This window comes from Haemorhous mexicanus, chromosome W, assembly GCF_027477595.1.
Source record: "Haemorhous mexicanus isolate bHaeMex1 chromosome W, bHaeMex1.pri, whole genome shotgun sequence".
Classification (NCBI taxonomy): Eukaryota; Metazoa; Chordata; class Aves; order Passeriformes; family Fringillidae; genus Haemorhous; species Haemorhous mexicanus.
The window spans coordinates 701,944-728,154 of record NC_082380.1 but is presented as its reverse complement, the minus strand read 5'-3'; the positions used below and the strand labels follow the sequence as shown (position 1 = coordinate 728,154).

Here is a 26,211-nt window from a genome sequence, read left to right as displayed (position 1 = left end):
GGCAAACTGAGGCTTGTATTTTGTTGCTAAAGTAATGGAGAAAAATGCATTGGCAATGTTAATAGTGGCATACTACTTTGCTGCATTAGACTCTAGCTTGTGTTGGAGCTCTAACATGTTTGGCACAGCAGCACTCAGCGGTGGAGTCACTTCATTCAAGGCACAGTAGTCTACAGTCAATCTCTATTCTCTTTCAGAATTATGCACAGGCCAAATGGGGCTGTTGAAGGGTGAGTGGGTTTTGCTGACTACTTTTTGGCTTTCTAGTTCGCGGATAATTTTGTGGATGGGGATCACAGCATCTTGAATTGTTCTGACCTGTCAGCAATGCACTGCTGAGGTGGCAATTGGTACTTGTTGCTTTTTTACTTTTAGGAGTCTTACTGTAGATGGGTTCTATGATAGTCCAGGCGAGGTGTTCAGTTGCTGGGTACCCTCTGTCACTACAGCCACTATCCCAAACACCCACTTAAGTCCTTTTGGGTCTATGAAATATCTGCTTCGGAGGAAGTCTATGGCTAAAATGCATGGAGCCTCTGGGCCAGTTACAATAGGGTGTTTCTTCCACTCATTTCTAGTTAGGCTCACATCAGCTTCCACCAAAGTGAAATCTTGTGACCTTCTTGTCACACCAGCAATAGAAACAGATTCTGCCCCCACATGTCTCGATGGAATTAATGTGCACTGTGCACCAGTGTTGACCAAGGCCTCATATTTTTGTGGTTCTGATGTGCCAGGCCAACAAATTCACACAGACCAGAAAACATGATTTTCCCTAGCCTCTACCTGGCTAGAGGCAGGGTCTCTCTAAGCCTGGTTATCCTTCTTTCCCTGGGTGTACGTCTTCGAGGTTCCTTCAAGAGGATTGGACATGTCATCATCATCATACCTGGCAGTTCATCTACAGGCTACTGGAGCTGCTTTCCTTTTGGTGGAACTTCCTCTCTGAGTCTTGCTGTCCTTCAATTCAAGCACCTGTTGTGCCAGAGCAGCAGTAGATTTTCCATCCCGCCTCCTCCTGTTTTCTCCACAACCATGCAGGAAGAACCACAGCTCAGCTCATGGGGTGTACCTTCTCTCCCTATCTGGGGGATGTTTGTGTTTGGTACTAGAACTTCTGATTTGTACTGCTAAGATTTGGAGAAAGCCCTCTTTCATCTCTTTTCTAATCTCTTCTCTGAGTTTCCTGTGATTCTCTTCTATCTTATCTTCTAATTTCTGCAGATGTGTTTCCACTGCTGCGATTCTGGCATGTGTTGGGCCATGCACAGCATCTGCATATGCTCAGAGCTTCTTTGTCATATCAAGCACGGTCTCTTCCCTGTCATCCCACTTCATTATTGCTAAAGCAGAAGAGTATTCTTGTGGCCCAAGTTGTACAAGTTTTCACTACATCACGGATGTAAATGGTACTAAGTCTGGATTTACAGTGTTTTCGTAATCTGAGAAGACAATCTCTGCCACTGTCATTTCTTTCAAGCACTGAATCCTTTGTTCTATGGTTTTTTACTGGGTTTGCTGCATATAGAGAGCATCTGGACATAGATATCTTTGTGCCACACTTCCCAGGACCCATGCCTAGCAACTGTGAGGGTTAGCCCCCCTCATCATTCTTTGGTCAATAATTGGGTCATGTGACAGGGATCCCAAATGCCTCGCTTCAGTGCCGTCCAGAATTGTAGCCTCGCTTGCAGCATCTTAAACACAGACTAACTAACTAATTATAGATTCATCAGGTCATCAAGTGCAATCTTTTCTTAGGCCATGAAGGTCCTTCAGGGAAAAGGACTCAATAGTGACTTGTGATTTTGTGTCAGTAATAGGTTTTGAGGGTCCTTCCTCTGATACATCATCATCTACTGGCTGATAGGTTTTGGTTGTATGTTTTCCACCTCTCGTGGTAGGAGCAACAACCATTGTTTGAGGCTCACTGTCTGGTTTAGCTACAGCCTGAGTAGCTGGGGTGTTGGCTGTAGCCTGAGGGACTGGGGTAGCTGCTGATTTATCCCCCTGCCCCCCTTCCTCTATCTGTTGGCCTGCAGTATTTAGCAGCGTGTGCTAAGCATATGCCAGGGCTCAGCTTATTGCAATGATTTTTTTCTCTTTAAAGTCATTATGGCAGTTCTCTTCCAGATATTTCCCCAGCTCATCTTGGTTCTGAATTTGTTTATGTGAAAATTCCCAGGCTGAGGATGAGAAAATTGTTTCAGGGTTTGACCCATTCTCTCTCATTCTCTACACCACTCAGGATTTTCCACGCCTGGGTCTACTTCTGGGTCAGGGGTCTCATCAGCTCATCTAGAAATCTCAGCCCTCATTCTAGAGAAGCTGCAGACTGTATAGATGAAGCTTACTAGATGAAATACCAGGAAGGTGGTATCTTTGGCATTTAGGGGAAATTGAATATTCTCAAAAACTGATGTAACAGATTCAAAGGAGAAGAAGGAAAGGAAAGGCTGAAAAGCCTCATCCCCTGCTCTTCCTCTAACAAACTGGGTGCAATTACTAATAAACTTCTAAAACATGCTATTGGAACTGGGATGTAGGGAAGGACGAAGAAACTATAAACCATACATATATTGAACAGACTCCAGTACCTTTGTAAACTCCCTATAAATCATTATCACCGAGCCCAGCACAATAGCTATTCTAATCTGTGCCCCTCTACTGTAAAAACTACATGTTTGGGACAGTAATGGAGCTATTTCTGGATAAGAAAATAATCCTAGGGACCAGAAAGGTATTAAAACCTCAGAAAAGCCTAGGGACCAGAAACACATGAAGGTCTCTACCCTGAGAGACATTATGAATTCAAGCAACATGACTACTGACTGCTTTATCCCAATAAAGAGTAAGTACAACTAAAATGCAATCAGTACATGTTTTTTCCACTTTCTTAAGCCCTACATTGGGTGCCAAAAAACATATTTGTCTTGGTTTAGGGCAAATTTGGGAGAAAACCTCTAAAGGGGTCCCTCTAGAAGGCAGATTCAAACTTCCCCTCCACCAACTGGTTTGGGAACATATTTCCTTGGAGAAAAGTGGAAAAAACTGTTTATTTAACAGGCAAAGCATTCACCTTCACAAAAAAAAAAAAAAAATGGACAATATTTAACAATAAAACTTCTTGCCGCTCTGAAGAGATGATAAAGTCAGAAAGTCCACTTGGTGGGTTGTAGCTTGGCTAACTCAGTCGGTTATCAGTCCCTCTGGTGCTGTAAATGCTGTGGCCTAAGCCAGGCCCAGTGGGCCACAGGTGTGAGCTCTCAGTGTTTTTCTGGGTCTTTAGTCCAGAGCAGGTTTGAACAGTTTCAAGAAAAAGAAAAACCACAATCTAGGGAACTTTTCTGCCTCAGCTGGCTAAAAACTAACTAAAAAGCAAAGGACAGCTCTGTCCTGCTGTTTGTCCATCCACAGACAATGCAGTCTAGGAGAAGGAATGTGTAGGAGTGAGTGCAGTTTCTGAAAACAGAGCACTTTTTCTCTCCCCCCCCCTTCACTCTCAGAACTAGTCTTAAAGGTGCAAAACTTATTTCTGGACTAAACAGATGAATGGGGATACAAGCATCATAAAGTCACCCCAGGACAGCCACTCTGGATGATTTGTTAGGGTGAAAAACTAGTCAACATAGGGAACTTCATCCCACTTATTCTCCCTTCTACAAAACAACATCAATTGCAATATGGTATACTGTAATGTTCCATCCTTATGCCACTTCTCTTGATTTTCCAATATATAAAGTGGTCACCACTGAGTACAATATTTTTTAGTTTTTCTCGTGTAAGGGGATCACCCTCAATTTGTTTCTGATGTTTCAAGATACATTCCCGTGGTGACACCTGTGATGCCTCTTTTGAGGTTTTGTTTCACAATATAACCAATTACCATTTAGGAACTCCTAGAAGGGACTCTAACCCTTCCCTGTTCCCACCTTAGGTACCTTTAAATAGAACCCTGCATAGCTTTAGCAGCACCTTACAGGCAGGTTAACAGTTAACACCTTTAAAATAAAGAATGCCTTTATCTTACCAGGGGTCTTGCTCCGATTTCCTTCTTACTGGGGAATCAAAGGTTCTCCCCAAGAATCCCTTGGTGATGGCTCAGATCCCTTGAAATTCAGGAGTGTTTCACCTGGGTGGCCAAAACTGTTACCAAAAATTCTATAAAATAAAAAACTCCTTAACACCAATGTAGGATTAAGAAGCAGGCATTCTTTATTCTGCTGGATGCATGGGGTGATAGCTTCTCCCACTGCCAATTGTTTGAAATATCGGAATAAAAGTCTCCAACACTGAAGTTGTGTTAGTGATGCCTTTTTCTGGTCCTAAATTCACGAGTCAGATACAGTTAGGTGATAAAATGTGGTTTCCTTTCTAAAGAATCCTTTCTGGTGCACAACATGCTGAGATACACACTGAAAATGCACCGAAGGTACGCCTCATGATATGAAGTGGGCACAATTTTCTGAGTTTACCAAATTAGCATAACTGGCAAGAATCCCCAATTAGAGACACAGGTGATGAGGTAATTTCTCCCTTGGTTCAGCCCTCTTCTGTACATCCCCTTCAGATACTAACAAAACTTTGTTTATGGGAAAGTGTCTCAAGAAGCTGGTTTAACCTTGGTTCTCAGAGGAAGCAAGATTAGATTGGGGCCTTTAGGAACGTGTTTTGTCTTTCTGTCTAACAGAGTTGGTGAAATGCTAGGTATCAATCTATGTAGTTATACAATAATTGGCTACAGAGCTACAAATATATATGAAGAATATATTAGGAATTGTATTAGGGACAATACTAGAGCTATTTCTGGATAAGAAAATAAACCTAGGGACCATAGAGGTATTAAGATCTATAAAAAACCTAGGGACCAGATATGCATGCAAGCCTTCACCCCAAGAGACATTATGAATTCAAAAAGCATGGCTATTAACTGCTTTATACTAACACAGAGTGATGGCAACCAAAATGCACTCAAAACAGGGTTTTTTCCACTCTCTCTCGAGCCCCGTGCATTGGGTGCCAAATTTTGTCCTGGTTTCGGGCAAATCTGGGAGAAAACCTTCAAAAGGGGGCCCTTCCAGAAAGCAAACCCACACGGTCCCTCCCCCCTCACCGGTTTGGGAAGGATTCCTCGGAGAGAAGTGGAAAGAACCTGTTTATTTAACAGGCACAGCACCTCCCAGCACACAAAATGAACAATACCAGATGACACCACTCTTTCACTGCTCTGAAAAAGATGACAAATTCAGAAAGTCTCTCTTGGGGGTGGTCGCTCTGTTATCAGTCCCTCCGGTGCTGGGGTAGCTGCTGCAGCCCACAGGGTGCAAATTCTCGGTGTTTCCCAGGTCCCAGTCCGGAGCAGGTTCAAGTAGGTCCAAAAAAAGGGAAAGGAGAAACAGTCCAGGGAAAAATTTGGACGGCTTTGCTACTAACTAATGAGCAGAAGCAAAAAGCAAGAGCAAAACAGAAGCAAAGCAGAAGCAAGAGCAAAGCGAAAAGCCAAGCAAAAAGCAAAACCTGCACTATGTATTGTCCTGTCTCTGTGTCCCACCAGCTGTGGGGGAGTGGTTGATAGCAAAACCAAAACAAAACATTCGCTCTTCAGAGCCAGTCTTGAAGGCACAGAACATAAAATCCAGCATAAACAGCACACACAAATGGGGATACAAGCATCATAACGTCACCCTAGGACAAGAATGTATCAAAGCAAAAAGGCAAAAATCAGTTTGTCATCAAAAGAGAGCATAATTTTTTCAGGCCTGAGGTTCACGAAGGACATTCTAACTCCATGTGGACACATGATTCTACAAGTGTGTTGCTTATATACAATCGCTACATACATATTACAATTTACCCATTACCATAAATCCCATCCCAAGTTCCCAGAGATTCAGTCCTTTGTTTTGTCTGTCATGGCATTCTTGAGCCAGATGTCCTCTTCTTATCTTCCAACGGTTCTTGCTGAAAGCAGCTTTTGCATGCCTTGTTTCTCTGCTTAAAGTTTCACAGAAACAGTAAAAATTGAATTAACCCTTTTGATATCATGGGGAAAGTGGGAAGAAAAACAATTTGCCTTTTTTAAAAATTCATTGAAGTTCACGGCTTAGAATAGTAAACTCAAGTATTTCAAGCCTGACAGGCATCTTCAAGCATACTTGTAGTTGTCTCTAATGAAAATGTTAGTTATCACTCTTGCAGTAAGTGCTATTCTCTAGTAGCAAAGCTCAAAAGAAAAAACTACTTGCCATGTCAGATAGTACTTGTTAATGACTGATGGTGGAGGTACAATTGACTCCGAAGACACTTCTAACCATCAGGACTTTATTGTTCTTCAGTACAACCTTTTATACCCTTCATCTTACATGCATTACACCTGTGTGCCCTCTGTACCCTTTTGTGATTGGTCAGTACACCTGGGCACTCCATGTCTCATTACCTTCAAAACTGGTCACCTGTCCTACACAGTTGTAACCCATTAGAGTTGAGGCTTGGCCACAGCCCCACTCCCAATTTCCACAAACTGTGTGCCTACAGTTCCTCCTTTCTTTTCTTTTAAATAAATGCCGTGTCTACCATCCTTCTACAGGGCCCTTGCAGAAGGAATAGTACAAGCATGGTACAAGTATCTTTTGTGTAGGCTCCACTAATTCTGGACTGCATTGGTGTACTGACCTTAATTCCTTCCCCTAACCAACATACATATCAAAGTTTTTATACTTATGGGATATTAACAAGCACCATCAAAGTCTTTATACTTATGACTATGGAATCAGTTTTCATACCTATGCCTACAGAATATTAACAAAGATTAATAGCTGCAATTCACTATCACAACACATATGTTTCACCAGCAAATATACACATTGTATTGAATAATAGAACTACTCTGTCTCTCGCTCCCACTGCTGCTACAGTAAATTCTCTTGTTCCTTTTTCAGTTTTTGTTGCTTTTGTCTTCTGTAATTTCAGTTCTTCTATCTGCTGAAGCAATGTCTCTGCTTGCTGTTTCTCTCCCTCTTGTCTTGTTCTTTTCAACGCTTCCCCTCATGTAGTTTTGTACTTGTTTTCATAACATCCATCCATAGCTGTGAGGGCAAGATTGTTCCCACTCTTTGGTAATTGGCACAGCTGCAATTTATCAGGGGCAAGACTGCCTTCAACACTATTGCTATCCGTCCCCCTACAACTCCCCCATTCTTTTTTAATTATAAAATTGCAGCATCCCTGGAAAGACATGTTAAGGTAAATTGACATTATGACATATTTCACATCTTTCACTTAGGACTAATAGGTAGAAAGACATGTTGAAGTACAACACATAGGTTTTACTAGCAAATAAACACATTTTACTGAGTATTCAGCTCTCAATACTTCTGCTTCCATGCTACCAGTTCCAAACTTAATCTGCTGATCTCCTCCGATTTGGCTTCAAGCACTTGATCTTGTTCAAACTGAGTCTGTCCTTGTCCTTCTAATGTCATCTTTTAGTTTTCTGTCTACACTGGTATATTTCCCTTGCAGAGCTACTGTTTTACTTTCTAGATTTCAAATAGTAGATTCTTTTTTGTTTAGTTCTTCTAACTCTTTCATCCTGTCATCTTTAGTCCTAAAAGCCTCCAACAGGCATTCAAAGTCCTTTTCTTCTCCCTCATAGCTGGTAATGTTCTCCTGCACCCTATCAAAATCCCTATACCTATACCTACAGAATATTGACAAGGTCAATAGCTATACAACTTTATAAAACAACACACAAGAATAAGCTAAAGGCCATATATCAGGATAATAACAAATACAACAGCCATACAATTCTATCAATAGCTATACAATTTTAATCGCATCAATAACTATACAACGTCATAAAGTAACATGCAAGAATAAGATAGAGTCTATATGTTCCCATCACCCACACGTTTCTGCTGTTTCCCTTGCATTGCTATTTCTACCTGCCCTAATGCATCAAGCTCTCCTGGGGATAAGCTCCTGGAAGATAACAAGGAGGGATCACCTTTAATACATCAAGAAGTGGTGCCAACAGCACATTCAATAATTCCAACAGTGGCCTGATCCAATTAATTGTACTTAGCAATTTTTGCAAGTCAGTCAATGTTCGTGTAAAATGCAGAATAGTCACCATCTGCAGTTCAACAGTTTGGTCTAAGATTTCCATTCCCAAAGACTTCCAGGGAGTGTGTTGCTTTACCATGGAGTCAAACAATCACATCCCTTCAAATCTATAGGTACTGAGATTACATAAGGACAGATTGTAGCTACCTGCCCATCAGGATTAACAAGACTCACAGGTACTGGACCTTGGCAACTGTCAGTTGTTCCCCCAACTCCTGCCACTGCTGCAGAAATTACTGTGGGCCAAGTAAAAGGTCACTGTGTCTTTGAAATAATAGTGACATCAGCTCCAGTGTCAAGTCTATGAGCAACAGTCACTTGCGGGGGGTGGGGGAAAACCTCATACATGTTTTAAACAACACTTCCTCTTAGATCTAGAGTCAGTAACCATTTAGATCCAAAGACCTTGGGGGTGCCTGTAGATCTGAACCCTCCAGCTTTTCTTTCAAGAGATTCTGCACTAGGTACTTGCATTGCAAAAGGTATCTGCTAGAGGAACTTCGTATTGAGACATCACAGCTTTCTTAGTATCCTTCATACTTTTCCCTGTTTTCCTATTGCCTCCAATGACCTATTTCTGTCCATTTTAAAGAGACCAAGTAATCTAACTGCACCTCTTGCCAACATCGGATTTTTACAAATGCATTATAGTGACTCTGAAATTCCTGAATCCTCTCACCTTTAACTGAGATCTAGGGTTTATTCAAGATGCTTTGGATCAGTGCATGAGTGCAAACTACCTTTTGTAATTAAACATTTTTGAAAAATAATGTAGTGAAAAAGAAAATAGGAATATCCTGTGGCTCATTTCCTTCCTTATATTATTCACCTGCTAAATTATGTATCTACATAGACATAGACATATATAAAGCAATTGAACAATACGAGCGCTCACACCATGGCATTAATCTGCCCAAGATAGTTCACATCAATAACCAGTAATGTACTTAACCCATATCCCAAAGGTCCAAAAGCATCCATCGATATTTCATGTACCTTTGTGTTGCCTATGGTGACTTAGGCAGGTGTGATCACATCTGCTCTGGCACTTCCCCTGGTTCTGGCACTGAGTGTGCCGCATAAGCCTGGAAGGGGTATCTGGACCTATTCCCAGCCCCTGGCGGCCATTTGGGTGGCAATGCTCGTCCTTTGCTGTCAAACTTAGAATAGCACTGTTGTGTCCCAGTCTGCTGCAGTGTACACACAGTCCGACAGGGGCTATTCCCTGGCACCGAAAAACCACCAGGCTGATTGAAGCAATTTCTCTTGAAATGCCCTCTTTGACTGCATTGAAAACAACTTCTGGAGATTTGCACAGCTACAGTAACCTGTTTTGTAACCTGCTCCATTTGATATTGTGTTGTCCCAACTTTGCTGCAAGCCTCAATCATATCTAGTAGCATTAGATTCTGCAGCGGCAATAAGGCTTGCTTACACTCTGTATTAGCATTATCTTTAGCCAGTTGTAAAAGCAAAGCCTCTTGGGCTGCTACATTATCAATTTGTTTCTCAATCACCTCTCTAAGGCAATCTCTAAACATGATATATGGCTCACTAGGCTTCTGTTTAATAGTCGTCCATGACTGACAAGGAGCCCTCATATCCAGCACACGCTACATAGCAAGAAACACAAGATCTTTTCCTTCCTCTAGCGCTAAGGGGTGCAGCCTGGCTTGGAGCTGCAGGGTGTTATTTGGAGGGTCTCCCATGAGCTGGGGCGGACCCTTTCCAAAGCAAGGGTCATCCTGAGAGCGTTCTACATTACTTAAGACAACTTAATTCACTAACCATCTCCACCGCGCCTTGAAAATCAACATCTGAGTTGGGGACAAGCAAATCTGAGCTATCTGCCAACAACTGAAGGGGGTTAACTCATTAGTAAAGATCCCTTGCAGCATAGACTGAGCAAAATGAGAAGTAAAACCATGCTGCATCACAGTGTTTCTTAAGTCTTTGATCACACTCCAGTGAAAAGGTTCCCACTCATCCGGGCTGTCACTATTATTTCAGATCATGGGACATGCTAGAATCTGATTTGCCAAGTCTAGTTCCCCCACCTCCTTTGCTTGTTCTTACAATTTTTGCCAAAATCTTTTTGGGTCTGCCCCTCTTACCAGAACTGTCACTGGTTCTGGTGCAAGTATTTCTTGAAGCAGAGGGGTGATTGGCAGACATCTTACTTCCTTTAACTCTGTTGACTCAAATGAATTGATCAAAACATGCTCTGGTTGTGAACAGGATGCACCATTGGCTTTTGCCTGTGGGGAGTGTGCCTGCCTGTCTGCAGCCTCCACGCAGCCTCCGCCACAGTGTCCTGATGGCTGCAGAGGACAGACAGGAGTCATTCAATGTTGCTGATACAGCCCCACCAATTCTCCCCAGGGCTCAGCAGCCCCAGCTCCGTCTGCGGCAGCAGCGCTCGGAAGCAGCTCCTGGTTATCACCACACTGCCCATGTAGTGGCAGAGGTGGCTGTTTGCCAAGGGGAGCAGCAGCAGCTGGCAGCCCTTTCTCAGCAACCTGCGCAGGCTCCTGGCCGCCACTCGAAACCCCTGTGGGCCGCCACACTCATGCGGGCGGTGGGGTCACAGTGGCTCCACCATGGCCAGGCTAGACTGGTGCCGCTTTCCGAGATCTTGGAATTTTGTCATCAGCATCTGGGAGAACAGGGAAATTCTCGGGCAATACCATCAGGATAGGACCCTTCACAGAAGGAGCAGTCATGGAGGGAGGAGGAGACAAAAGGGACATGGCTGCAGTGGGGGGGTGTCATGGTCTGAGCCTGGCAAAATGCCAGTGCTTCCATGAGAATACCTCTTTTCCTGGTATCTACTGTGAGATGTGATCAGAGACAGAGCAGAGCAGGCTCCAACTTACGATTGAAAGGAAAAAAACTTTATTAACATAAAACTACAGGGAAAAAACACACAGAACACAGGATGAAAACCTTCCAAATTTCCTCCTCCTCCCCCGCACCAAATTTCCTAATTCTGTTACCACCCTTTGGATAATCAATTCTCAATTCTTTGAGAAGAGAGGAGTCCCTCTTGCACCACAGACTTTACCCAGGAAACAGTCGAAACCTCTCGTGTTTCCGTGTCACGTGTGGCACCACCCGGAGAACATTTTTGCCATCGTGACCTCTTCCTTCTATGTCCAGTGCTCTCACCACTGCACATGGACCAGAGCTACTTCTAGGGTTTTTCCCTTTAAGGATGCTTTGTCCAGTTCCAAAAAAGAGCACAGTCCCTCTCCTTTTGGGACACCTGTCCCCCCCATGTTTCACCCCCTGGGGCTGAGGGGTCTCTCAAACAGAGATCATCTTCCTCTTCTCCTTCATCGAAGACGGAGGGCACCACCACCACCCTCCTCACCCGTTGTCTCTGTTCACACACCTTCACGTCACCGCACTCTCCTGGCTCTGAGCCATTGCCTCCCCCTAGATGCAGTCTCTGTGTCACAGGAACTCAAGGGTTCTGTCCATAGCTATCCAAGAAAAGTCCAGCCAAAAGCCACTCCATCATCTCTTCCCACCTAGAATTCTTCTCAACTTCTCTCAATCTCACCAACTCCAGGAGGAATCAGCATTTGCAAGGTTTCCATCGTCCCAACAAGGGTTAAAAGTCCCAGGCTCTGCCGGTTTGGTTCATGAACTCCCACGGCTGGCTGCCCTGCTGGGCAACCCCCCCTTCTCCTTCACTCCAGCCGCGCTATCACAAGCACAGTCTGCTCTCTCTCTCTTCCTCCGGGGGGGTGGAATGGGGAATGGCTGCACGAAGCCCTCGCAGTGCTCTCCTCCACCCTTCGGCCCAGGCCTGGCCTACCTCGCTCCGGCCGCATGGCTCCCCTCCCCCCTGCCCAGCTCAGAGCTGGACAGGGGAGAGGTCTCCTCTGGTCCAGGGCCGGAACTCAAAAGGAACTTCCAGTGGGAGTTCACAGCTTTTAACCCCCTGTGTTCTCAGAGGCATATCCATGCCCTCAGTGGACAAACCAGGTGCCAATATTAAAATCTGGACACCGATTGGCGTGACCACACCATCCCAAAAAAACCATTTCCCCTCAAGCCACGACAGGGGGTCAGCTGCTGGAGGGGCGACTGTGACCAGAGCTGGGGGACCGACGGCGGTGACTGCCACTTCTCTATCAGCCTGTATTTGTAACAAGGTATCCCAAACCACGTCACGTTGTAAGCAATCCTGCAGCTGTCTCGTCCCCCAGTGTAGGTGCATCCCACAGTGCATGCCCTGCTTCTTCCCATGTTTCAACAAAGAAGGCAGTCTGTGCGTTCATACTCACGCTGTTTCATCCACACCAAACAAACAAAATGGTAGCGCCCGTTCCTTACACTTTTTACCTTTCCTCTGTAGAATTCGCCGCAGGATGTCCAAGATGCGCTTTTCCTCTGCTAATATCTGAGCCCCCATTCCTAAGATCCCAGCTGCTCACCTGGGGGTGGTATGCTTGTTTGAACGTCACCCGCTCAGTTCCTCAGCCTCTTGCCTGGCTCAGTTCTGCTGGGCCCCATCGTCTTACCGCTCTTGGGTCCACAGTCATCTACCCAAATTACCTTGGAATCATGTCAGGGTCACCAGATGACAGTGGAGGTATGATTGACACTGAAGACAGTTCTTAGCATCAGGACTTTATTGTTCTTCAGTACAACCTTTTATACCTTTCATCTTACATGCATTACACCTGTGTGCCCTCTGTACCCTTTTGTGATTGGTCAGTACACCTGGGCACTCCATGTCTCATTACCTTCAATACTGGTCACCTGTCCTACACAGTTGTAACCCATTAGAGTTGAGGCTTGGCCACAGCCCCACTCCCAATTTCTACAAACTGTGTGCCTACAATTGACTATCAGAACAAGTAAGGAAAGGTTGAACAATCTAATGTATGAAAAAGTTTTGCTGCAACTCTTAGCTTCTTTAGGAAGAAAAATAAGGATCTGGTGGCCATATCTAATGGAGGATAGAGACAATACATTGTGTTTACAATATCAATGTACTCAAAATTTCAGTTAAGTCCCAGTCTATATAACGTTCCAGGATAGTTTCCAAGCAATTTGTGCCTGTAATGGGTCAGTTTTGGTACTTTACAGCTGAGGCTTGAGCAAACTTAAAGCTCTGCAAAAAATACAAATGCTGGTAATGATGTTCTGTTATTGCATCTTAATTGGCAATATTGAATACTTTCCCATGCTCCCATGGTATTTTGAGGTATTACGTTTCTGTAAAGCATTCTTCTAAATGTCAGACACTATCTGTTAATATATAATATTAAAAACAGTTTAGACAAACTTGCAGCAGTTTTTAGTGAATTAGAAGTGTAGAAATTTCCATCTTCAACTCATTTGTACAATCAATGGTTTTTAGATCCAAGCAGAAATGCAAAAAATTGCTAAAAGAAAGACTTGCACTAATTTAACTTCTGGGTGGATGAGTCCTTTAGAGCTAATATAGGTAGAAGGCTGTCTAGCCAATGAATAAATAGTTCATTTAAATTGGTTGTTGTTAGAACAGGAAGCCTTCACCGAGGTGTTAAAAATATCGGGTATGTTATTTTAATACTGTGCAACATAGATTAATGGCAGATTATAACACCTTAAGTTTCATATAAACAAACTAGGTTAGAAGCCACTGCCAACAACTTGTCTTTAGAGATGACTACAACTGTTCAAACCCCATTAGATAATAAAAATGTTACATGCTGCCTGCATTGTACCCATTCTTTAGCTAAAGGATACTTTCCAATGCTGTCAGGCACATAACGTCCATTTTGTTATCTAATATTTGAACTTTTTTAAATCATAGGTATCTACAAAGAACAGTAAAACACCCTACCTTGTTGCAAGATCCAGATTTAAGGCTATTCTTGGAAAGTTCTGAGGTATTTACAGTCTTTTAAATTCTTTATTTGTTTCAAGATGTGGTAATCTACCAAGTAATGCACTCTTTGTATTGAGACCTAATCTCCTAAATTAATATGAAATCAAATTGGATTGTACCGTTCATGGGACAGAGGGACAAAAGGCTACTTAGGTAATTGCGCACAAAGCCTACTCCCTCTGCCTTTGATAAATCTTAGGTTAGCAGTGACCAAAAGCTATCTGCTGTTCAATGACTTCTGCCAAGTGAGTTGGTCTTTCCGGTTCTGTGTGCAGCTCATCATATACAGAATAAAAGTCCATAATCAGTGCTACTGAGAGTTAATTAAAATAATGAATTAAACTGGCTTGGAAGCAGTTCTTGCCTCTAGGAGTCAAGCTTGATGTTTATTGGCATAACGTGAACAGGCATGCAGTGCTGCTGGCCACACTAGACGTTTTGAGGACTTCAGTCACCATGATAGTGGGGCCCTGGAAAAATGTTAAGATAAGACTCTGAAATGTTAAGTTTTGCGTTTCACCTGCATAAGTAGTATGATAAATGATATAATTGTTAGATGTGATGATTGTTTAGTAATTAAAAATAATTATTGTATAATCATAAGAAGAACCATAAGAAACTGTATGTTCCAAATCTAAGGAGGCTATGCTTGGCCAAAATCTATGTATCAATTGAACAATACAAGTTTAATAATTAACATGAAAGTTATATAACGGTAGAATATAAAAACATGTTCATCCTGAATTTATGTCAGAGTCAGATTTGGGTTTGTACCCCTGACACCCAGAGCTCTTCAATAAAAGCACCTGCATATAATCATTTCTCGTGATTATGTGTTCCTGAACGCTAACAACCAGTATTATCAATCTGGCCCCTTTCACAAAATGAAATATATTGTGGTTGTCTGTTATGTCTCCAAAAACACATCTATAAGTGTGCACAGTTGATTTGCTGTAATAGTGGATTATCTTTTGGCCAATGTCAGTATCTTAGCTATGCTAATAAGTCACACAGGCCTTGTTACTGACAGAAGCATAATTGATAGATAACTTAAAAGTGTCAATGCCGCTGACACAAAGTATCAGATATGAAGGGTAAATGGACTGATATATTCAGACTAATGTTAACAAAGAATAATATCAATTTCAAATTTGTTAACTTATTAATGGGGATTTCTAAGTACCTCAAAATGCACAGTTCTCTCAATACTCATGAGGTAGGTTTTGAAACCCAGCCTGTATTTAAAAGCAAAAAGACATCAACGTTCTATGAACTGTACACAGTGTGAATCGTGCATTATAATGAAGTGGTTTACAGAATTGTTGTATGTAATTATAAATCTAAGCTTTTCTGTTTCTGTAGTGGCTGTTTGTTCTTTGTAGTATATAGTTGACTAGTTACAGCCTTTGGCTAGTTCATAACTTCTGAAAAGTAGGTTGTTTGTTCCATTTTAATATAAAGGTGTAGAAGTAAAGTAAATAGTCTGTAGTCTGTATTGTTAAGTTTTCCTCTTAGAATGTAAAATTAGTAAAACTGAGAAATTGGATTTCACTAAATTGTAACACATAGGAGTAAAGAAAATAGTTTATCCTTTTCTCCCCCTTGCACCCAGTTAAACCTTCAGCCTTTTAACCAATCTGTTTGCCCTTATTTGTCATTAATTTCCAGCTACCTAGAGCGGTTAACACCCAGGCTGAGTGGAGCAGGAATATTGAGGATGGTAAACAAGGCTGCTGATGCTGTCAACAAAATGACAATTAAGATGAATGAATCAGATGCAGTAAGACTTCATTTCTTTTTACTTAAATAATGAAATAAATTAATGAAGCTCAACAATTGCATTTTAAAGCTGTAGACATAGAAAATAAGATAGTAATCTGCTTTATTGGCTTGGATTCTTAGCTGTATCAATTGACCATCCTAGCAATAAATGAATAATTTGCTTCTTTAAAACAAGGAATGCTGTTGGTAATCTAAATTATAATGCTAGACTTTTTCCTCTTTTGTCAATGGTTTGAAGAAAAACAGGAGCAGTTTGAGAATCTGGATCAGCAACTTAGGAAATTTCATGTCAGTTTTGAAGCATTAGTCTGCCACAGAAAAGGTAGCTTGACTTTTACATGACTGCATGAGCCTAAGTGCTTAAAGCTTTAGAAAATGTTAATGACACAGGAACTTAGTATGTCAAAAGTCTTAACTAGCAAATAGTTTTACAGTACATTTCAATGCAAAAGTCTTCTAACATTATCTTTTTGTTTAAACTGCTCTAGCATTTCTGGTATATCCATATATCTGGTTTTAATCCTAATTTTATAAAAAATATATATCATACCTTCCACTGAACTTGAAAGTTTCTGTATTGATTATCATGGCTTTTTTTCCTTGCAGAGATTTAATAGCTTAACTAATAAGTGATATGCTACAGTAGACATTGATAAATGTATCTAGATTACATGGTGTCACCTGAAACCAAGGGGACAGACAGGTTTCTTCAGGGATCTTAGGCAGAATGATGACAGCACTAAGTCATAGTTACAGTTGCAGATTTATTTTACTTAACAGGATTTTATTATTAGTATAGAATATAATTTATAAATCAGAATAATACAAGATTTCTATAAGCAGAATCAGTGTAGTACAATTTTATAAAGTAGCATAGTGTTACCAAAAAAATCAGTAAAAATAAAAATGCCTTAACACCAATGAAGCATTAAGAATCAGGCATTCTTTATTCGACTGGATGCATGAAGGGATAGCTCCTCCTAAAGTCACGCAAGCTGAGTACAGCAACGTTCCTATTTAGATATTATATTTTACATACATATTCATTGATTTTCCCAAAATAAGCATACATATGATAACTATTTCCCTGAAATCATTAGCATATGTTCCCTCCCCTTTACACATGCGTTCTTCTGTCTTTGAGGTCTCTTTGGTGGTCCTTGGTGGTCAGTGACCCCAAAGTCATACTTGACTACCCAGTGAACTGGTAAAAGCTGGCACAAGTGGTCTGGTTGCTTTCCAGTTCTTCTTACACAATGGACATTGTGCAGTTCCACAGACCAGTGGGTTTTGAAGAATAAGCATTGCGTTATCTCACTAGATATAGACAATTTTTCATCTGGCAACAGTAGTACAGAATTTTATAGTACCACTTAGCTTATGGTTTCTAATCATCTGGACCCTCTGCAGATAAGGTCACATCTTAATACTTGGCTTACTGTATCAACATAACAATCATAATCTAGATTTGAAAAACATATAAAAGAACCCTTGTCACTCAATCCTCAGAGGAAGCAGGTGCCAGTGGAGGCACCCCTGGCCACTGGGAGGTCACAGGTCTCACTGACGAGCCGCAGTTCTGGTCCAAGTTCCCACTTAGAACTTGTAATTGCTCTGTTATGCTTCCCTGTTCTGTGAGGGAGTCACCAACCAAACCTGGTTATCTGGGTGCCCAGGGCTTTCAAGGCCAGTAAGGAGGGGAGTAGTTAGCCTGGCACCCAGGAATCTTGAGGCCAGTAGGGTGGGAAAGAAGAAATCTGATTCATCTGCTTGGTTCACAGGACCTTCAGGGCCTGATAATGAGGAGAAAGGGGGCTAATATGTAACCAGGTTGGTCACAGAGAATGTCTGTTTGCCTTATGAAATGACAGTAGTTATGCTAACCATATTACCAGGGGTCGGGGGCAGGGGCCACCAGTCACACCCCACCCCCAACACCATTACAAACAGGGAAGGACACCAGTGGTGGTGGCACCATCACCTCTTGCCCATGACCTGCAATTTAGTAATTGGGTCATAAAGAGGACTCCACGGCAGTAATGGGCCACCTGTTGTCTGAAGGCTGTTCATTTGAGGAGGGAGGAGACTATAAAACATTAATTTTTAGAAACCAAAATGCATAAAGATTTAAAGCAAGATATAATACAAAATAGCATAATTCCAACAGCCGTAGTAAGAGCTAATATTAACAGAACATGACAGGCCCATGGTCTGAAGTAAGGTAACCAAGACCACAGCCAAAACCAGGCAGTTCATAGACAAGAGTTGCTCGAGTTATTTGGTGAAAGGTATGAACTTGTCTTGATGCCGTAAGTTTTAGCTCTCATATTTTTCAGATTCTGTACTGCATTAGTATACAACTCTGAACTTCATATAGAGTGTTAGCAAGTTCTCTTCACAGTTTAGTTAGACAAAACAATCCTTTTCCAGCCTGTGAACATAGGTCACCATTGCAGCCTCAGGCCCCAAAAGTATAAACAAAAGTGAATTGGGGGGAGCAAACTAGGAGGATGTGACTTCATTACCTGAAGCTGTAATTGGACAATTAACCCCAATATGCAAATGGACCAAACTTATAAAAGTGTGAAAATTCGTGACCCGTCATCCATCTAGGGTGTAGACTCGGCTAGGCTCTTGTACTGCCCAAAGTGTTTCTTTTGAAGGCCTTTTTAATAAATACCTACTTTATCCTTTAACTCTGTCTAGCCTTTGCTCTCGGTAGCCTCTCAAGGCATCAGTCTTTGAATTATGTTTATATGATATTTGATTTGTTTAGATTAATTAGTATAAAAACAAATGGTGTTTGGCAATTCGCATACACCTCCTTGTGATGCTAGAAGATAGTCTATGGCTTAATGGTTTTGAATAGCTAATTGTGATATAGGTGTAAATAGGTGTTTTTACTAGGGGTTTAATCACAAAATGCTTATGGCATACAGGCTAATGGTTGTATGAAAAGAGAATAGTTACATTTTTGGTTTGAAATGCACAGGAAGCAAGATGTGCAATGGTTCAAGTACTTCCTTCCCATTGTGATGGAAGACTTTTATACGTGTTTCTGCTATAGAGCCAGAACTGTCCCCATGCTAGAATGGTAGGCCACCAATTTGATTTCATAAGAATATTGAGGGAAATATTCCTCACACCATTGATAAGTCTCCTTTTCATTGTCAGGATGATGAAATTTGAGTAGGCAAGTGTGGTTTGTTCAAATAGTATGAAAAGGAATTTGCATATGTAGAGCCTGTCATGTTATGCCAGTTACAGGTGGTCCAATTGTTAGTACTTAGTCCCAAAGGCTTGTTTCTCCCACACTGTATTTATGTGTTTGGGCATTGTAATGCACCATGGGGTTTTATCATATGAATGTGCTTTAAAAGTTTGGGCTTTATAAGTTGTAGGGTTGGGAAGTAAGTATACTAGTTTAGATTGATACTAAGATGTTTCAGGAACAGATTCAGCTAACCATGTGGAATTAGCATGTAAAGACTGAGAATGGTATGAACAATACCAAAAGTTTGATTCATTACCCATTTGAGAGATAATGTTCATTAACTGAATGACATGATTATTGTTCCAGTCAAGAACAGCATCACCCTGAGAAAAGCAACAGGCTGACAGCAGGGGTTTTAAAAGTTTTGTTGTTTGGAGACCAGAAAAATGAGCTCATTCCACTGGGCAGCTGGTGGGTGTCTGTCCATTATTTAAGAATCAGACAGCTTCATGTAGGGCTTTGCTTTGTTTTTCTGTATATAAATTTAGCTCTAGAGTTCATTTTAGTAGATCATTCCATCTCTCAACCATGCCATTACTTTGGAGTCTGGAGGGCAGGTAGAATACTCAGGCAACTCCATTATGTTCACACCACTCTTGTGCAATTTTAAATGAGTGCCATTGTCAGACTGCACGGCAGAAATCATGGGAGTGTCTGAAAACTATCCATTAAGTCCTGCCACAGGAGTTAGACCATCAACTTTCCTGCATGGAAAAACATTCCCTGAGCCCAATATTACTTCAACTTCAGTAAGGATATAACATCACTTCTCAGGTATTTGAGGGAAAGGTTTGACATAATCAATTTGCCAAGTGGACATGGGGACTTCTTTCCTATCCCCTAACTATTTGATGCTGAAAAAGGTAACAAGCATTTTTTTCTTTATCAGTTGTTTCAAAAGCCTGTTTAGTTTTGCCCTGTATCCAGCTTTTGCCTCACGAAATATCCATACACATTATATTTAAGTTTCTTAGCAGCATTCACTACTGGGGGTGAGGGGGCGCAGGGATGACTATGGGTGAAAAAAGGAAGTTCCAATCATACCTTTACTATTGAGTAAGGAACCACTACTCTATTTAATCAATTCACTAATATTTTCTGATGTGTCAGAGGGATGACTTCAGGACATGATTCTGCTTTAACCATGAATGATTGTGCTCTAGTATCTCTGAGGAAAATAGTTTTTAATTTAACACTTACTATGGCCTCTTCCAGTTCAAATCCCTGGTCTAGTTTCCTCAACACTACTTTCTGATAGGAGACAAATAGAGATATTTTTGCGGTTTTAAGGAGTTTCCCTGAATGGGAGGAGCACTAGGCAAAGGTATGGATAGCTTTTCCTCCTTTTCTATTTCTTTTGTTAGAAACTTTAGTTTTTGAGAGAAGTGTCCATAAGCTTAATATTTTAATTATTCATGTAGCAGTTTTTTCAATACTGCTTTCAATCAGATGGTTTTTTATTGTAAATTAAATAAATCAAAGTTTGATTTCTAGTACACTAAAGACCATAAATGTACCCTCTGACACAGATGCATTATAGTTAAGTATGTGGTCACCTTTTAACTCTGCCCTTTTAAAAGTACATGAAAATGTGTGGCCAATGTCAGTGAAGACTCCAAGGCAATCTGCACGGACAGATGTGCTCTGGAGCTCAGGATCGTGCCGAGGGAGGAATGTTGCCCTGATTTTTTAAGATTGTCTAAGCCCTCTGATGTTGACATTTTTGAGCTAACTTTCTCACACACTTTCTATAAATAACTCATTGTTTTGCATTCTTTTATGGAGGAGGAGAAATTTGATGGACTGTTGGTTTGTCCAGTGTCATTGGAGAGGTGGCACTGTCACCCTCCAATCCACTGTCACTTTTGGAAAACTATAAATGTTGGAGTCAGAAAATAAACTTCCCTTTTTTCCTTCACCTTGAGAACAGCAGTGTGCACTTGTGTTCTTTCGTATTGTCCTAGGTTGACTATATGATGCTTTTATCCCCAATCGTCTTGTTCCGTTTATGCTGAATAGTAAGTTTTGCACCTTTAAGACTTGCTTCAAAGATTGTGGTGGGTAGAGGAGGCGCGCAGTTTGTTTTCAGACACTGAACTCACTCCTACACATTCCTGCTTCTGGACTGCGTGTTTCTGCGGATGAAGAGACGGCGGGACAGGGCTCTCTTTTTTTCTTGCTTTTTAGTTAGTTTAGCTAGCTGAGGCAAAGAAGTTCCCTGGACTGTGCTTTTTTTCCTTTTTTTCCCCTTTCTCTGGACCTGTTCACACCTGCTCTGGACTGAACAACCATAAGAGCACCAGCAGCTCACATCGGTGGGCCGGGCCAGGCCTGGGCCACGGCATTTCCAGCGCCGGAGGGACTGATAAGAGACTGAGTGAGCTGAACTGGAATCTGGGGAGGGGACTTTCTGGGTTTGTCATCTCCTTTGGAGCAGCAAGGGGTTTTATTGTTTAATATTAAGTTTTCTTGTTTAATAAACAGTTTTTTTCCACTTTTCTCCAAGGAAGTATTTTCTCCTGGACCGGTTGGGGGAGGGGTGGTAGAATCTGATTTCCTAGAGGAGCCCTTTGGGGGTTCTCTCCCAAATTTGCCCTGAACCAGGACACGTATCCTATAGTGACAGGAGTAAGATGAGCTTTCCTACCCAGCAAGACCTTGATACCACAGCAGAGAGAGGTGCCCAAGCCCCTCATAGATAAGCCACTCCCAGGGAGCAAGAGTGACCAGGAGTGTGGAAGTTCACGCAGGCAGGACGAGCAGGAAGGGTGCTGAGGCATTGCCAGCTCAGTTAGCTCAGTTAGTGGTCATCACCCTCACAAAGAGAGCTCAGGTATGGTGTATACTCAGACAAAAGTTTTTTCCTTTGTGCATATCAGAAAGGATGTGGCAACTCAGACAGAATGCCCATGAAAGCATGCAGGGGTCCATGGTTTAGGTTGCAGGGGGTGCCAGAGCCTGGTGCTGCTCTCAGAAGGCAGCAGAAAGAACAGCTGTGTGAGGTGCAATCAGATCAACAATATACTTAGCCCAGTGGCCGAACTGAGAGGTGAAGTAAAAAGACTAAGAAGTATTAGGGACTCTGAAGAAGGGATTGACTGAGGAAGCCTCACTCTAGCAAGCCTCAGACAAACAGACCTGCCATTCACTTCACAAGAATCAATGGATCCCCTACCCTCTTACCACTAGGCAGACGGAGGGGACCTTAGAGACAGAGGGGAATAGAAATGGGTTTCTGCTCCAGGTGGCAGACAAATCCCCTCCCAACCTACCTCACTTCCCCAAGTGCCCTTACACAATAAATATGAGGCCCTGGAATTTGAGGACCAGGGAAATGAGGAAGTAGATGAAGATGCATCCAGCTTGGAGACGTCACTTAGGGCAGGGCAGCGAAACCTCCGGCATCATGACCTCCACAGTTAAGAAAAAAAGTAAGGTAGTAGTCATTGATGACTCCTTTTTAAAAGGAATTTAGGGCCTGATATGCCAACTGGACCCAACCCATAGGGAGATGTGCTGCCCCCCTAGGGTCTGGATAAGAGATATTCCCTAGAAACTTCTGAGTCTGGTACAGCCCACTGACTATTACTCACTACTGGTTTTCCAGGTGGGTACTGACCAAGTCACAACAAGAAGGCTGCGGACAATCAAGAGGGACCTCAGGGCCTTGGGACAACCAGTCAAGGGATCTGGAGCACAAGTTGTGTTCTCTTCTATCCCGCCATTTGCAGGGAATGGTGGGGCAAGAAATGGGAAAATCATGCAGATGAATATCTGGCTTCGAGACTGGTGTTACCAGCAGAATTTTGGGGGTTTTGATCATGGGTCAGTTTATATGACACTGAGCCTGCTGGCAACAAATGGTGTCCACCTGTCTCAAACAGATAAAAGGATCCTGACTCAGGAGTTAGCAGGGATTGTTGAGAGAGCTTTAAACTAGATTTGAAGGGGAACAGGGACATAGCCAGGCTTGACAGGGATAAGGTGCAGGAAGGGGACAACTATGGTGCTCACCCAAGTAGCAAAAGAACGCTTAAGAGGGGATACATTCAGCAAGTGCAAGCAGCCAAAGATGTCATTACAAGACAGGACTATGGGGAATTCCTTGCACCCTACTGGGATATTGACACAAAATCCCACTTCTATAAAGTGCCTGTACACCTATGCACACAGTATGGGGAACAAACAGGGGGAACTAGAGATCTGTGTGCAGTCGCAGGGCTTTGATCTCATTGCAATTAGAGACGTGGTAGGATAGCTCACATGACTGGACTGTTGTCATGAAGGGTGTATGAGGTTTGCGTGGCCTGGTTTTGGTAGCAGGGGGGGCTACAGGAGTGGCTTCTATGAGAAGCTGCTAAAAGCTTCCTCCATGTCCAGCAGAGTCAATTCCTGGTGGGTCCAAAGATGGACGTGCGGCTGGTAAAGGCTGGGCCAATTAGAAATGGTGGTAACCCCTCTGTGATAATACATTTAAGAAGAAAGGAAAAAAAGTTATTGCACAGTTGTAATTGCAGCCAGAGAAGAGCAGGGTGAGAACATGTGCGAAGAACAACTATGCAGACACCAAGGTCAGTGAAGAAGGAGGGGACAGAAGCGCTCCAGGCACCGGAGCTGAGATTCCTCTGCAGGCTGTGGTGATGACCATGGCGAAGCAGGCTGTCCCCCTGCAGCCCATGGAGGTCCACAGGGAAGCAGATGTCCACCCGCAGCCCGTGGAGGAGCCCCAAGCCAGAGTGGGTGGATGCTTGGGAGGAGGCTGTGATCCTGTGGGAGACTTGTAGAGAGAGGGGCCCAGCTCCCATGCTGGAGCAGCCTGTTCTTGAAGGACTGCACCCCATGGAAGTGATTTGCAGAAGGAAAAAACTCCACAACTTTTACAAAGTTGTAAAGTCAGTATGTTTATTACAGCGCTGGACACATGTGGGGATCGTTCCCCATAAAGGACATGCGTACCCTTGAGAACTCTTGATCCTTTTTTATCTCCCTTACTGGTACATATACATAGAATTTCACAATAGGTCAATACATATTCATTTTACTGGTTTCCTGTTAAACTTGCAGCTAGTGTTTTTATCAGAAAGTACAGAAAGAACTCCTGGGTCTTCTTGCCCTGTCTCCCACAGCCTCAGCTTTGGTTTTCATCTGTTTCAAAGTTCAAGGGGTCCCTCTTATCTCTCTCACATTTTTCCTTCAGGTGAGGCAGGTTTTTTAAACAGCACATTTCACCTAAATCTGAAATGGATTTCCACCCTGGTAAATTTCCACTCTGTTTCATAAGAGTGACCCACGCTGGAACAGTTTGAGGGGGACTGCTGCCCATGGGATGGACTCATGTCAGAGAAGTTCGTGGAGAACTGTCTCCCATGGGAGGGACCCCACGGTGGAGCAGGAGAATGACTCCTTTCCCTGAAGAGCAGGAGAAGCTACAGGTGATGGACTGACCATAACCCCCATTCCCTGTCTCCTTGCACCACTGGGATAGGAGGTAGAGCTGGGAAGGAGGGAGGGGTGGGGGAAGGTGTTTTTAAGGGTCTTATTTTACTTCTCATTATCCTGCTCTGATTTTGTTAGTAATAAATTCAAATTGTATCTCTAAGTTGAGCCTGTTTTGCCTGTGACAGTATTTGGTGAGTGATCTCTCCTAGTCCTTATCTCAAGTCATGAACTCTTCATTATGTTTTCTCTCCTCTGTCCAGATGCAGAGGGGAGTGATAAAACAGCTTTGGTAGGTGCCTGGCATCTCGTCAGCATCAACCCACTAGAAAGAGTGACACTGTTTAGGAATGACAGACCAGGAAGGTGCAGTGGTGTAGTTGTCCTTTATGTGAGGCAACACATTGTGTATTGAGCTCTGTCTTGGGGTGGATGACAAGCGAGTTGAGAACTTATAGATTAGGATAAAAGGGCAGACTAGTAAGGGTGACACTGTCATGGGTGTTTGCTATAAGCCACCTGATCAGGAGGAAGAAGGGGATGAGGCCTTCTACAGGCAGGTGAAAGCAGCCTCACAGTCACAGGCCCTGGTTCTTGTGGGGGACTTTAACTGCCCTGACATCTGCTGGAGAAGTAACACAGTGAAGCACAAAGAGTCTGGGAGGTTCCTGAAAACCACTGATGACAACTTCCTATCACAGGTAGTGGAGGATCCCACAAGGAATGGTGTGTTGCTTGACTTCATACCAACAAAAAGGGAAAGCCTTGTTGGAGAGTGTGGAGGACAACTTCTTGTCGCAGCTGGTGAGTGAGCCCACCAGGGGAGGGACTGCGCTAGACATAGTGCTTGCAAGTAAAGATGGGCTAGTCGGAGATGTGGTTGAAGGCCATCTGGGGCACAGTGATCATGAAATTATAGAGTTTTCAATATTTGGTGAAATAAGGAGGGGCATCAATAAAACTTCCACCCTGGACTTCCAGAGGGCAGATTTCGGCCTATTTAGGAGACTTATTCAAAGAGTTCCTTAGGAAGCAGCCCTTAAAAACAAAGGAGTCCAGGAAGGGTGGGCTTGCTTCAAAACAGAGATCTTGAGGGCACAGGAACAGACTGTCCCTGTGTGCTGAAAGATGAGTCAATGAGGCAAACGTCCAGCCTGGATGGGCAAGGAGCTTTTGAAGGAACTAAGGAATAAAAAGAGGATGTGTCATCTTATAAGGAGGGTCAGGTATCTCAGGAAATATTTAAAGGGGTTGCTAGGGCATGTAGAAAAAAAAAATTAGGGAGGCCAAAGCTCAGTTTGAACTTAATTTGGCAACTTTTGTAAAGGATAATAAAACATGTTTTTACAAATATATTAATAGCAAAAGGGAGGGTATGAACAACCTCGGTTCTCTAGTGGATCCAGGAGGGAATTTAGTGACTACAGATGAGGAGAATGCAGAAGTGCTTAACGCCTTATTTGCCTCACTCTTTAGTGGGAAGATGGCTTGTCCTCAGGACAACTGTCCTGGGCTGGTTCATGGTGTCAGGGAGCAGAATGGTTCCCCTATTATCCAGGAGGAAGCAGTCAGAGAACTGCTGAGCTGCTTGGATGTTCATAAATCCATGGGACCAGATGAGATCCATCCCGGGGTGATGAGGGAGCTGGCAGATGAGCTTGTGAAGCTGCTCTCTGTCATTTACCAACAGTCCTGGCTCACTGGT

The 26,211-nt window shown here is 42.7% G+C and overlaps 1 long non-coding RNA gene across 2 annotated transcripts in view; it reads left to right on the top strand.

The window, feature by feature from the left end:
• LOC132341489 (uncharacterized) overlaps positions 1-16,294 on the top strand; it is a 48,256-nt gene extending 31,962 nt beyond the window's left edge. For both annotated transcript variants that reach the window (XR_009490240.1, XR_009490238.1), the window contains 2 exons: positions 13,940-14,015; positions 15,683-16,294. This is a non-coding gene — a long non-coding RNA (uncharacterized LOC132341489). The remainder of the gene's footprint in view (positions 1-13,939; positions 14,016-15,682) is intronic.
• Positions 16,295-26,211: the final 9,917 nt, after the last annotated feature.